General features: G+C 39.0%; 1 protein-coding gene across 3 annotated transcripts in view; it reads right to left on the bottom strand.

The window, feature by feature from the left end:
* TDRD15 (tudor domain containing 15) overlaps positions 1-7,452 on the bottom strand; it is an 88,336-nt gene extending 80,884 nt beyond the window's left edge. For all 3 annotated transcript variants that reach the window (XR_009599764.1, XR_006059119.2, XM_060411892.1), the window contains exon 1: positions 7,205-7,452. The gene's annotated coding sequence lies outside the window, so the exon portion shown is untranslated. The remainder of the gene's footprint in view (positions 1-7,204) is intronic.
* Between the last annotated feature and the right edge of the window lie 5,086 nt (positions 7,453-12,538).

Genomic DNA, 12,538 nt, shown 5'->3' with positions numbered 1-12,538 from the left:
AAAAATAGAAAAACTCAACAGACCCATCACAAGCACGGAAATTGAAACTGTAATCAGAAATCTTCCAGCAAACAAAAGCCCAGGTCCAGATGGCTTCACAGCTGAATTCTACCAAAAATTTAGAGAAGAGCTAACACCTATCCTACTCAAACTCTTCAAGAAAATTACAGAGGAAGGTAAACTTCCAAACTCATTCTATGAGGCCACCATCACCCTAATACCAAAACCTGACAAAGATGCCACAAAAAAAGAAAACTACAGGCCAATATCACTGATGAACATAGATGCAAAAATCCTCAATAAAATTCTAGCAATCAGAATCCAACAACACATTAAAAAGATCATACACCATGACCAAGTGGGCTTTATCCCAGGGATGCAAGTATTCTTCAATATCCTCAAATCAATCAATGTAATACACCACATTAAGAAATTGAAAAAAAAAAAGCCATATGATTATCTCAATAGATACAGAGAAAGCCTTTGACAAAATTCAACATCCATTTATGATAAAAAACTCTCTAGAAAGCAGGAATAGAAGGAACATACCTCAACATAATAATAGCTATATGTGACAACCCACCACAAACATTATCCTCAATGGTGAAAAATTGAAAGCATTTCCCCTGAAGTCAGGAACAAGACAAGGGTGCCCACTGTCACCACTACTATTCAACATAGTTCTGGAAGTTTTGGCCACAGCAATCAGAGCAGAAAAAGAAAGAAAAGGAATCCAAATTAGAAAAGAAGAAGTAAAACTCTCACTGTTTGCAGATGACATGATCCTCTACATAGAAAACCCTAAAGACTCCACCAGAAAATTACTAGAGCTAATCAATGAATATAGTAAAGTTGCAGGACATAAAATCAACACACAGAAATCCCTTGCATTCCTATACACTAATAATGAGAAAATAGAAAAAGAAATTAAGGAAACTATTCCATTCACCAGTGCAACAAAAAGAATAAAATACTTAGGAATATATCTACCTAAAGAAACTAAAGACCTATATACAGAAAATATAAAACACTGGTGAAAGAAATCAAGAGGACACTAATAGATGGAGAAATATACCATGTTCATGGATTGGAAGAATCAATATAGTAAAAATGAGTATACTACACAAAGCAATCTATAGATTCAACACAATCCCTATCAAGCTACCAATGGTATTTTTCACAGAGCTAGAACAAATAATTTCACAATTTGTACGGAAATACAAAAAAAAACCCCGAATAGCCAAAGCATTCTTGAGAAAGAAGAATGGAACTGGAGGAATCAACCTACCTGACTTCAGGCTCTACTACAAAGCCACAGTCATCAAGACAATATGGTAGTGGTACAAAGACAGAAATATAGACCAATGGAACAAAATAGAAAGCCCAGAGATAAATCCACACACCTATGGACACCTTATCTTTGACAAAGGAGGCAAGAATATACAATGGGGTAAAGACAATCTCTTTAACAAGTGGTGCTGGGAAAACTGGTCAACCACTTGTAAAAGAATGAAACTAGATCACTTTCTAACACCATACACAAAAATAAACTCAAAATGGATTAAAGATCTAAATGTAAGACCAGAAACTATAAAACTCCTAGAGGAGAACTTAGGCAAAACACTCTCCGACATAAATCACAGCTGGATCCTCTATGACCCACCTCCCAGAATACTGGAAATAAAACCAAGAATCAACAAATGGGACCTAATTAAAATTAAAAGCTTCTGCACAACAAAGGAAACTATAAGCAAAGTGAAAAGACAGCCTTCGGAATGGGAGAAAATAACAGCAAACGAAGCAACTGACAAAACTCAGCTCAAAAATAGAATGGCATTCTATCATGTATACTATCATGTAAGAATTGAATCGCCAGTCTATGTCTGACGCAGGATACAGCATGCTTGGGGCTGGTGCATGGGGATGACCCACAGAGATGTTATGGGAGGGAGGTGGGAGGGGGGTTCATGTTTGGGAACACATGTAAGAATTAAAGATTTTAAAATTAAAAAAATAAAAAACTAAAAAATATATATATATATATATATATATATATATATATAAAAGCAACTCCTGCAGCTCAATTCCAGAAAAATAACCCAATCAAAAATTGGGCCAAAGAACTAAACAGACATTTCTCCAAAGAAGACATACGGATGGCTAACAAACACATGAAAAGATGCTCAACATCACTCATTATCAGAGAAATGCAAATCAAAACCACAATGAGGTACCATTTCACGCCAATTAGAATGGTTGCGATCCAAAAGTCTACAAGCAATAAATGCTGGAGAGGGTGTGGAGAAAAGGAAACCCTCTTACACTGTTGGTGGGAATACAAACTAGTACAGCCACTATGGAGAACAGTCTGGAGATTCCTTAAGAAACTGGAAATAAAACTGCCTTATGACCCAGCAATCCCACTGCTGGGCATACACACCGAGGAAACCAGAATTGAAAGAGACACATGTACCCCAGTGTTTATCACAGCACTGTTTATAATAGCCAGGACATGGAAGCAACCTAGATGTCTATCAGCAGATGAATGGATAAGAAAGCTGTGGTACATATACACAATGGAGTATTACTCAGCTATTAAAAAGAATACATGTGAGTCAGTTCTAATGAGGTGGATTAAACTGGAGCCAATTATACAAAGTGAAGTAATCCATAAAGAAAAACACTAATACAGTATACTAATGCATATGTATGGAATTTAGAAAGATGGTAACGATAACCTTGTATGCAAGACAGCAAAAGAGACACAGATGTATAGAAAAATCTTTTGGACTCTGTGGGAGAGGGAGAGGGTAGGATGATTTGGGAGAATGGCATTGAAACATGTATAATATCATAGAAGAAATGAATCACCAGTCTAGGTTTGATGCAGGATACAGGATGCTTGAGGTTGGTGTACTGGGATGAGCCAGAGGGATGGTATGGGGAGGGAGGTGGGAGGGGAGTTCAGGATTGGGAACACATGTACACCCATGGTGGATTCATGTTGATGTATGGCAAAACCAATATTGTAAAGTAAAATAATAATAATAAAATAAAATTTAAAAATAGAATTACCATATAATCTAGCAATCCTACTTCTGAGTATATATCCAAAGAAAATGAAGAGAGGATAACAAAGAAATATCTGTACCCCCATATTCTTAGCAGTGTATTCACAACAGCAGATATATGAAACAACCTGAGAGTCCATCAGCAGAAGTTGAATTCAGGAAGGGGGTGGTGTTGGGGGCACAAAGCCAAGTGGACTTTGGCCGCAGGATAATTTCTGCAATGTGTAATTAAAGTGTCTTAGGCTTTCTTGGCAAATTCTATCCAGGAGCAGGGAAACACACCACAGTTCTTTTACATATCTGCCTTCTTTTGATCTGAATTCAGTCACCTTGGTAATAATGAGAATTTTCTATTAGAATGACTTGTTTTAATACCCAGGTTCTAACTTTAAGCCTCATTATATGGAGCAAAAGAAGCCAGACACAAAAGAGTACCAAGTATGTTTCCATTAAAATGAAGCCCTAAAATAACAAAACTCAGCCCTGTGGTTGCCTCAAGGAGGGCAGGAATTGAATGGGAAGGGTCATCAGGGAACTTTCTAGAGTAAGTATTCTGTAGCCTAATATCGGTGAGAACTTAGGCATTCGTCAAAGGTCACCAAACTGTGCATTTAAAATCTGTTCATTTCACTGTAAATAGCACCTGTTATTAAAATGAATCCATGTATTTATAGTATTTCATATCAAATTAAACGTTATTATGAAAAAATATATGTGTTTTTCCTTGGGAAGGTCTGTCAGAAATCTAAATTCAAGTCTGTATGTAGTTGTCAGTAGCAAGCACAAGAGTATGAATAGGACAGAGCCATATGCCCCTCCGGAATTCTCCCTGGATTTCTGTAGTCATGCCTAAAACAGCAATTCTCACTGGGAAGAGAAAAACAGTGGACAATAACACCTCCTGATGGTTAAATCAGAACAACCAGGCTGAGTTTTCGAACGCAGAGATGGGCTAACTCTCTGATTCACCCCCAAAGATTCTCTCAGGATGCTTCCCCACCTTAAGAACCATCTCAGAAGGAGCCACTGTGATTTTGATCCCATGAGGTTAGGTCATTCAGGTTTACCAACCTCTACCTCACTTTATTACTGTCATCTACCAACTTCCTAGGATATCCCCTCTCATTAACTGGCAAATATAGGGACCTGAATCTTTCTTTCTACCCCAGTTCCTATCATCGTTCTGGTGATATCAAGGTCTTGTGTTAATAGATGAGCCATCCAGAAAATAAACCCAGACTTTCATGATTCCAGGGTCTTTCACATCCACTCCGCTTTAGCCAAATCACACCTAGAATCTTGTCATCACCTGGAACGCATCACATCTGAAACTCTGAAGTGCACTATCCCATTATGAGTCTCAACGTCTTATCCTTCTACTTCTCTTATGGCTTCACTCACACCATACTTCACTTCACTTTCAACACTAGAGAGACCTCCAGTTCTTTAACCCCTATGTTTCCCTGTCTGCAAGGACTCGCTAAGGCTTCCATGCCAACTTAGACTGTTATAACATGATAGGTTGTCTCAATTTTTTTATAAGTGTCTTTGACACTTTTTTAACATACTTTCACAACAACACCTGGACAGTAAATCTCCAGCCAAAGATGAGAACAGTATTACTGCTTACTGTTATTTTTATTCTTGTGCACACATGACTAAAGAATGGTTCTAATTAACAAATTTTATGGTTCTAGTTGATAAGTTTTATGGGCATTTTTAATCCCAATTTCACTGAATTGTAGAGAAGTTATAACTGATCATCCTAAAAGAAACACTCCACAATCATAAGAACTAGTAAGCAAAATCAGGAAGTTTGCAGAATATGAAGTCAACATACAAAAATCAATTACTTTATGTTAGTATCCTAGCAGTGAACAATCCATAAGTGAAACTTAGAAAAAACTATTCCAATTGTAGTAGCATTAAAAGAATAAAACATTCAGAAATAAATATAACAAAAGTGTAGTACTTGTACACCTAAAATTTTAAAACATCATTGAAAGAAAAAAGTCCTACATAAATGGAAAGACATCCCACGTCTAAAAATTGGAAGACTTAATATTTTTCAGATAACTTTCCAAATTGATCTAAAGATTCAGTGCAATTTATTTCAAAATTCCAGCTGGCTTCTTTGCACAAGATGACAAGCTAATTCTAAAATTCATAGGAAATGCAAGGGAACTAGAATAACCAAAACAATCTTGGGAAAAAATAATAGATTTGAGAGACTCATGCTTCCCAATTTCAAAATTTACTACAAAGCTACTGTCATCAAGACAGTGTCATACTGGCATAAAAGTAGACATATGGATCATTTGAGAATAGAATTGAAAGTCCAGAAATAAACTCCCATATTTATGGTCGAATGACTTTTGATGAGGATGCCAAAATATTCAGTGGGGAGAGAAGTCTTTGCAACAAATGGTGCTAGTATAACTGCAGATCCAAATGTAAAAAATGAAGCTGGAGCTTTAAGCTTCAGCCCTGCATGTAAAAACCACAATCTTATCCCCCAAAAAAGTGAAAAAAAAAAAAAAAACCTGAAAATCAGGGACTTTCCTTGGCCTCATGAAGCTTAGGTAGCAGGGCAAGCGACCACCTCAAAATCTGAATGGATGGAAAGGTCACTGAGGTCCAGTTCCCTGCAATGGGAATCACTGGAGCCAGACACTGATAGCAACACTTTTGTGGTAATTCTGACAAATTGCAGGAGCTGAGTGTGCACTAGTAAGAGAGTGAGAGACTCCTGGAATCTCTGATCTTAGGGGATCACTCACACTTTCATGGACTTAACTTCTAGGAAACCCACCAGGTTCTCACAGTGAAGAACCAAGAAAGATCACCTCGTGGCTCTGACAGGTGGTGGAAAAGTTTTCCTAATTTGAAATAAATCCAGAGTGATTTCCATAATGAAGTCCTGCCCTTCAGGGGAGAGATTCTACCCGAGTCTTTGTCCATGTGGGAGAAGTGCTCTCCCCTGCCTCCAGGCCTCAATGTGTTTCCGGTCCTGCCTAACAGAGAAGGGGTCCTAGAGACTCTTGTGAAGGTCACCTACCAGGGACCAAAGCACACTCAAACACTGAGATTCAACTATAAAACTATAGAATGCTTTCCCTCCCAGACACCTCACCACCACACAAACAGGGCTGTGATACAACAGTGGGCTGTGGTTTAAAATGTAGATTCTGTCTAAGAAAGACTTAGGGAATCATCCCTGGGCAGCAGGGGAGATGAACAGAAAGGCACTGCAGAAACTTGACACCTCCCGCACCTACACCTACAGCTACATTAAACAGTAACCACAGCCCAGCTCATAGTAGACCTGCTTAGTTTCATTTATCCTAGTCATTTTATAAATGTACTGACCTTATCATAAGTTCTTTTACCAAACTTCTGATTGGTTGTATAGCAAAAGATGACTAACCTTTCTAATACTTTCCATATTGTTAAGTGTTTGTATTATTGTATTATTTTATTTCTGCCTATTTTGTTGCTCCAATTTCAGCCAAAGTCCTTTAAAGACAAAGACTGCCTTTTACTTTTCTGTACCTTTCATTGATAGCCTAACTCAGTGATGGGTGAGTGGGTGAGTGAGGGAATGGGTAAGTGAGTGAATGAATGAACAAATGAACAAACCAGCTTAAGATTATCATTGGGGTGACAAGGGAGCCCCTGGAGGAGGTATGGCAGTTCTGGTTGTTGTTATTGCTCTGATGGAACTTTCTTGGTCCTGGACATCCTCCCCCAGGAGAAAAGTGTCCAGTGGAGAATGGTCTGAAGTCATCAATCTGGTTTCTAGTCCTGAGTGTACCGCTAGGTATCTGTGTGACCTTGAAGAGCTCAATGCTCTGGGCCTTTTACATCTCTGTAAAATAAACATTCCTTTCAGATCTATTATTCCAAGATTCTTAAAACCACTGGTCCTTATAAAAATGCAGGGAAAAAGCCTACCAAAATAAACCACAAATTTAGCAAATAATATTTATTTTTTATATCCTATTCATATCCAGGATTTAATGAATGCCTGCTGTATTCAGGCACTGTTTTGAACAAGTGCATCACCTGTATCATTCGTATGAACCATTTCATTCACTTTCACATAGGAGGCATAGAAAAGTTGTGTCACTTACATAGCCGGTGGTGGAACCAATTTCAGATCCAGGCTGTCTGACTCCCATAGCTGTGCTCTCGATCTTAATGTTTCTCCCAGCACAAGGGTAGAACCAGCCTTCCCTTCTGCCCTCGGAACCACTGGCCTCTTCTGAGGTTGTATACTTCATTTAAAAGATTAAAACTGCTGCCTCAATACAAAGTGATAATTCAGAAAGATGTTGTGAGAGAACAGAACTCCCAGCAGAGCAAAGAGATATTTGCTAACGACTTCATTTGGGACCAAGGCCTTTGTTTTATTTGGTATTACAGATCCTGGGTTGAGAAATCAGTGTGTGGATAAGCTTTTGACCTGACTTTTGAACAGAATGTCATTCTTTCCTCCAAACCTTATCAGTCATGAGGTTGAAAGGTGAGTCTTGTCCTTGCAACATCACCTATTTTTCTCCTACTGAGAGGGTTCCATTTGATATAATATTAGGATAGGTTTCTTTCACATGAACTAGATGGAGGACGCCATCTTAGTCTGCTTCCTCCCACTCCTTGCCTCAGCTCACAGGTATATCAGCTACAGGAAACATATTGAGATGGTCAAATAGCCTTTAAAGCTGGGTCAGGAAGAGTAAGTAAACAGGGAAACTTTCCACCATATGAAATGTGTACTTTGAGTCCAACAAAGTATACAGAGTAACAAATAAGATAAAGATGATTTTAGAACTAACAAAGATGTGATCAGCACTCAGTGTTGCTGGGCCTTCTTCCTGCAATTTCAGCCACATTTTCCTCTCATTCTTTTTTTCCCATTCTTCCCTTCACTTTTCTCCATTCAGCTATTCTTTCCCCAATCCTTTCCTTTCCAAGTACCCCCCAGGACTGGTATTGTCACACTTCCTGCTCCTAGAACATTGAGGAAAATGGGCCTGTATGAGGACATACAAAAATGCTGAACATCCGCATATATATAGCATATATTCACATTTTGATTTTTCACATCCGTGCTCTCAATCAACAGGTGAGTATTTAGTGCAATCTATGAAACATAATCATTCCTTTTAGGAGGTTTGACTCTAAAGCATTATAAAAAGTTTTGGCACAAAAATGCCCAAAATACAATATCAAAACCAGAACATGGCTTTTGACCAACCTTATAATACCTTTCTGTTTACCATTGAATACAGCGCTCCTGGGGCACCCAGGATGGTGTTAGGAGTATTCATGGTCTTTTAGGCACTTACAACCAAGTTTTGGAGGCTAGACTGACACTAATCAGATCATGAATGCAGCATGATAAAGTAGCGGCTCAGATGGTAAAGCGCTGTCTACAATGCAGGAGATATGGGTTCAATCCCAGGGTCGGGAATATCCACTGGAGAAGGAAATGGCAATCCACTCCAGTACAATTGCCTGGAAAATCCCATGGACAGAGGAGCCTGGTAGGCTACAGTCCATGGGGTCACAAAGAGTCGAACACGACTGAGCAACTTCACTTACTTCACTTAGCCTTTTATTTGGAAACTTAAGATTGGCTGTGGCTCTAAATTCCACTACTTCCTGGATGTGAAACCTAGTTAAGAAATGTTGTAAAGCTTAGCTTATGTAAATTATGTATGAATAGGAAATATTTTAATGGTTTTTAGAGAAGAGGGCAAAGCAGAATAGGATTCCTTGCCAGGTTTAATATAGTCCAATGAAGTAAGCCAGTATTTTGCAAACAAATTGCCACCCATTGGTAGATCAGGAAATCAATTTAATGGGTGGTGACCAGCTCTTTTCTTCTTTTTTTTTTTTTATGAAACAATTTAAAACATCAGTGTATCACACGTAGTAAGGATAAGAGTAAGTTTTGTTTCAGGTAACTTTTATCTCCTGTGTGTGTGTACTCTGTTGGAATGGTAAAGTAACTATAAGTCACTTTCAAGAAGTTTGAAAAATGCTGATAGAGATTGCATGCCCTCTCTACTTGAATATTTATAAAATTATCTGGACTAAGCCTGGTCTCTTCTTTAATAATTCAATAGTTAGATTCTTAACTCACTCAAGCCAGTATTTCTTGATTTCTACACCTGCTCAGTTCCATGAGGTGTTGCCTACAGACATCTCGCTCCCAAGGATGTAACCAGGAAAGTAGAATGACCAAAAATAATAGAGAATATTAGGAATATTTAAATGTCACACCAGGTAATCATTACAGTTCAGTTAACAGAATGGCACTGAAGTGGAGGGGAACTGAGATATCCAGGAATATTTCTAATAAGTCCACCGAGAGCAAATCCTAGGGGCAGGACCGTGTAAATGGGGTTGACATCTTGCCAGTCCTCTGTGCCCACAAGCTCCTGCCTGGCTGGCTGACCCCAGCTACCAGTTCTCAGCAAGCATAGCCTGGATTTCCCTCCCTTGCATCATCTTCTCTCAGCCCTAACCCTGGCCAATCACCATGCACAGTAACTACAGGCCAGGAGAGGGCAAGAGACAGGCAGCAGAACAACATGTCATCGGAGATTTACGTTTGTATTCTTGAGCTACTGCACTTGAGAGGAACCTTTGCCAGTGGGGTGTTCTCACAGAAACCTGATCTCTGCACTGAGGCACTGTATCAGCACATGACTGTCCTACACAACTCAGTGTGGCTCCAGTATTGAGGTGCTGTCCAGGTACAGTGGGTCTTTGGGTCAGCGCCAAAGGCTTTGGCTCAGAAGTTAAAGTGATGTCACAGGTCACATGTACTTTAGGAAGGTGAGCCTCAAAACATCCCTGGAAGCATGGATTGAGTCTCAGCTTTGGAACTTCCTTCTCTGCCCCCTGTCTCCGTCTCTCTCTCTTACACACACACACACACACACACACACACACACACACACACACACACACGCGGCAACACCCAGAGGAAAACCTGATTCTAAGGCTTCATGGACTCCATCTGAAGCCTTTCTCTGCATTCTTCCTATAGCGTACATTTTCCCTGTCAAGACCATCATTTCTGGACCCGTGACTCAGCACATTCATTGGCTCAAACCAGGATTTCTTGATGACACAAGAGCACTTAACTGTACCATTTATTGAAGGATGGTGTTATTCTAGCATCTAATATCATGGGCCGAAGCACCAAAAACCACAGTCATCCTGACAGCAGTGACCTCACTCATAACTTGCCCAGTGTGCTCAGGCTGGGGTTTCTGGTGCCAGCATGTGGGTGTCCCTGACAGCCAGCACTCACCCAGCACTGCCCAGGTTTCCCAGTTCTCCTGAAACCCTCTGTCCTGAATGCACAGACAACAGGCTGCAGTGGGGAGCACTCAACCTCTGGAGATGCAGGCACTGGTGCACTAAGATTCTCAGAGCCTTCCTCCTGGTGCTCTGGGACTCCCTGTGGCTGAGAGCGCCAACTCCAACCCCTGGCAAATTATTTATTGCCAGTAAATCTGAAATCCTGCTCCAGGCTAGTCACTGCATGAGGAAGTCTAAAGATACAGGGAAAAATTAAGTCTGAACCTGATCCTCTAGTTGTCACAGTAAGCAGCTTAGGCATTGTTGGGGTCTGGATGGGTTCCAGGGACTTCATAACCTCTTGAAGTTCTGTGCAAAACTTGCTGGCCATTTGTAGCTATTTATAGTAAGAGGATACTAGCTAGGATCAGATCATCAAAGAGCAGGGTTCTTTGGCCCCCAAATGTTTAAGAACAATCAGTTTTCTCACATATAATCTTTATGTGTGCTCATAGTAAGAAGAGTAGTTTTGTAACCCTGGGTAAAATGGAGACAAAAATCTTTTGAGTAACAGAAGATGGTGTCCGTATGATTTACTGCCCCAGCATCTACTTAGTAAGTGGTCAGTTAACAGATTCTAGTGGCCAGGGTATTACTGCCTCAGTGGGAATGTGTACCCTGTGGAAGACTAGCTAGAAGCGCTTTGACCGAATCTAAGGGCTGATTTCCCCAAAACGCAGTGTCATACGTTACTCATCCCTCCCTGTACTATTTGTGTAAGCATTGGTTGCTGATCCTACTGTAACAGCATGTTCAAAAACAAGTAAATAGAAGATAGTCCATTTGTTATGCAATACAGCAGTCCCCCAGCTTCTGTCATCAGTGTGAAGAGTGTAGATTTCCCCACAGTGGATTCTGTTCCTCCAATTGCTGCTATTAAAAATACTGAGAGAGCAGGCTATGTTGACTCTACTGTATCCAGCTAGGCCATGATGTTTCTTACTGAATTGGCTTATTGCAACTCAGAGTCCCATTTGGCTAACTGTTATCTGATCACATTGTATATTTGTAGTCTGATTTTTAAAAATCTGAATCTAGGAAAATCTAAAAACGTATCCTTTGAAACTAGGATATTTATCTTTTGTCCCGGAAGAGACATTCTTTTCTTTATTGCTGAGTAGCTGAGAAAAAAGTTTACCTGATGTCCTCTAAATGACTAAATAACTTTTACACAATTGTATAATCTAAATCAAGGTGTTTTTATCAGAAGATTAACTATGGCCTAATTTCACAGCTTGTAGTTTTCCTGAGCTCCAAGAAGGTTAATCCCATGCCTAAATTGGGATTGTTTCTTTCTCTTTGTATGATAATACCTAATTATCTAAGTATTAAGTTTCTTACAAATAATTAATGTCAGCAAAATTAATTCATTCACTTTTAAAAGCAGGGATCTGACAACAAGAGAAAAATTTGGGCTATAAAAATGTTGCTGTCCTCTATTCATTCTTTCCAGCATTCTAAATCAATAACTATCTCTATCATGACTGAGTCATTACTGATAGAATAATGAAAAAATGGAAAAAATTAACTATTCCATGTTACTTTAGTTATATAATGTTGATTTTGGAGAGTTGTATAAAATAAGTTCTAGTTGGCTGCTAAAATAATAGAAAAATAATATCAAGCAGCTTTATGACCAGTGAAAATCTAACATGACAATTTAAAAATATCCATTTAGTTTATGATGCTGCATTTCAAATATACATTTAGATGGTAATGGGAAAGATGATTAAAGTTGGCCCAGTGACATTTTTCAGATAGCTGAGAAATGAGAAATATATTCTTCCCTTCATAGCTTTATGTTTCATTGGTGTGAATTGATAGGTTCTTTTGCTGAAGAAGTGAACCAGTGGTCCATGTACCAGAGCGTTTATATTTCCAATTCTAAACTACTTCATTTTTCTAAACCCCAAAGAATTTTACTAGAGTGAAAATTATATCTCATTACTGAATCATAAAAAAAATAAAAGTAGGCTCTGTTCTTTTGCTCAGAGTAGAACAACATTTCATAAAGTGTGGAACTAGAAGGAATTTCACATGACACAAAGGAAGAACATTTTCTAACTCTGACCAAACAGATAGTAGAAATT

Source organism: Ovis aries, chromosome 3, assembly GCF_016772045.2.
Source record: "Ovis aries strain OAR_USU_Benz2616 breed Rambouillet chromosome 3, ARS-UI_Ramb_v3.0, whole genome shotgun sequence".
Classification (NCBI taxonomy): Eukaryota; Metazoa; Chordata; class Mammalia; order Artiodactyla; family Bovidae; genus Ovis; species Ovis aries.
Note: the sequence above shows the minus strand (reverse complement) of the source record. Positions and strands in the feature narration are given on the sequence as shown.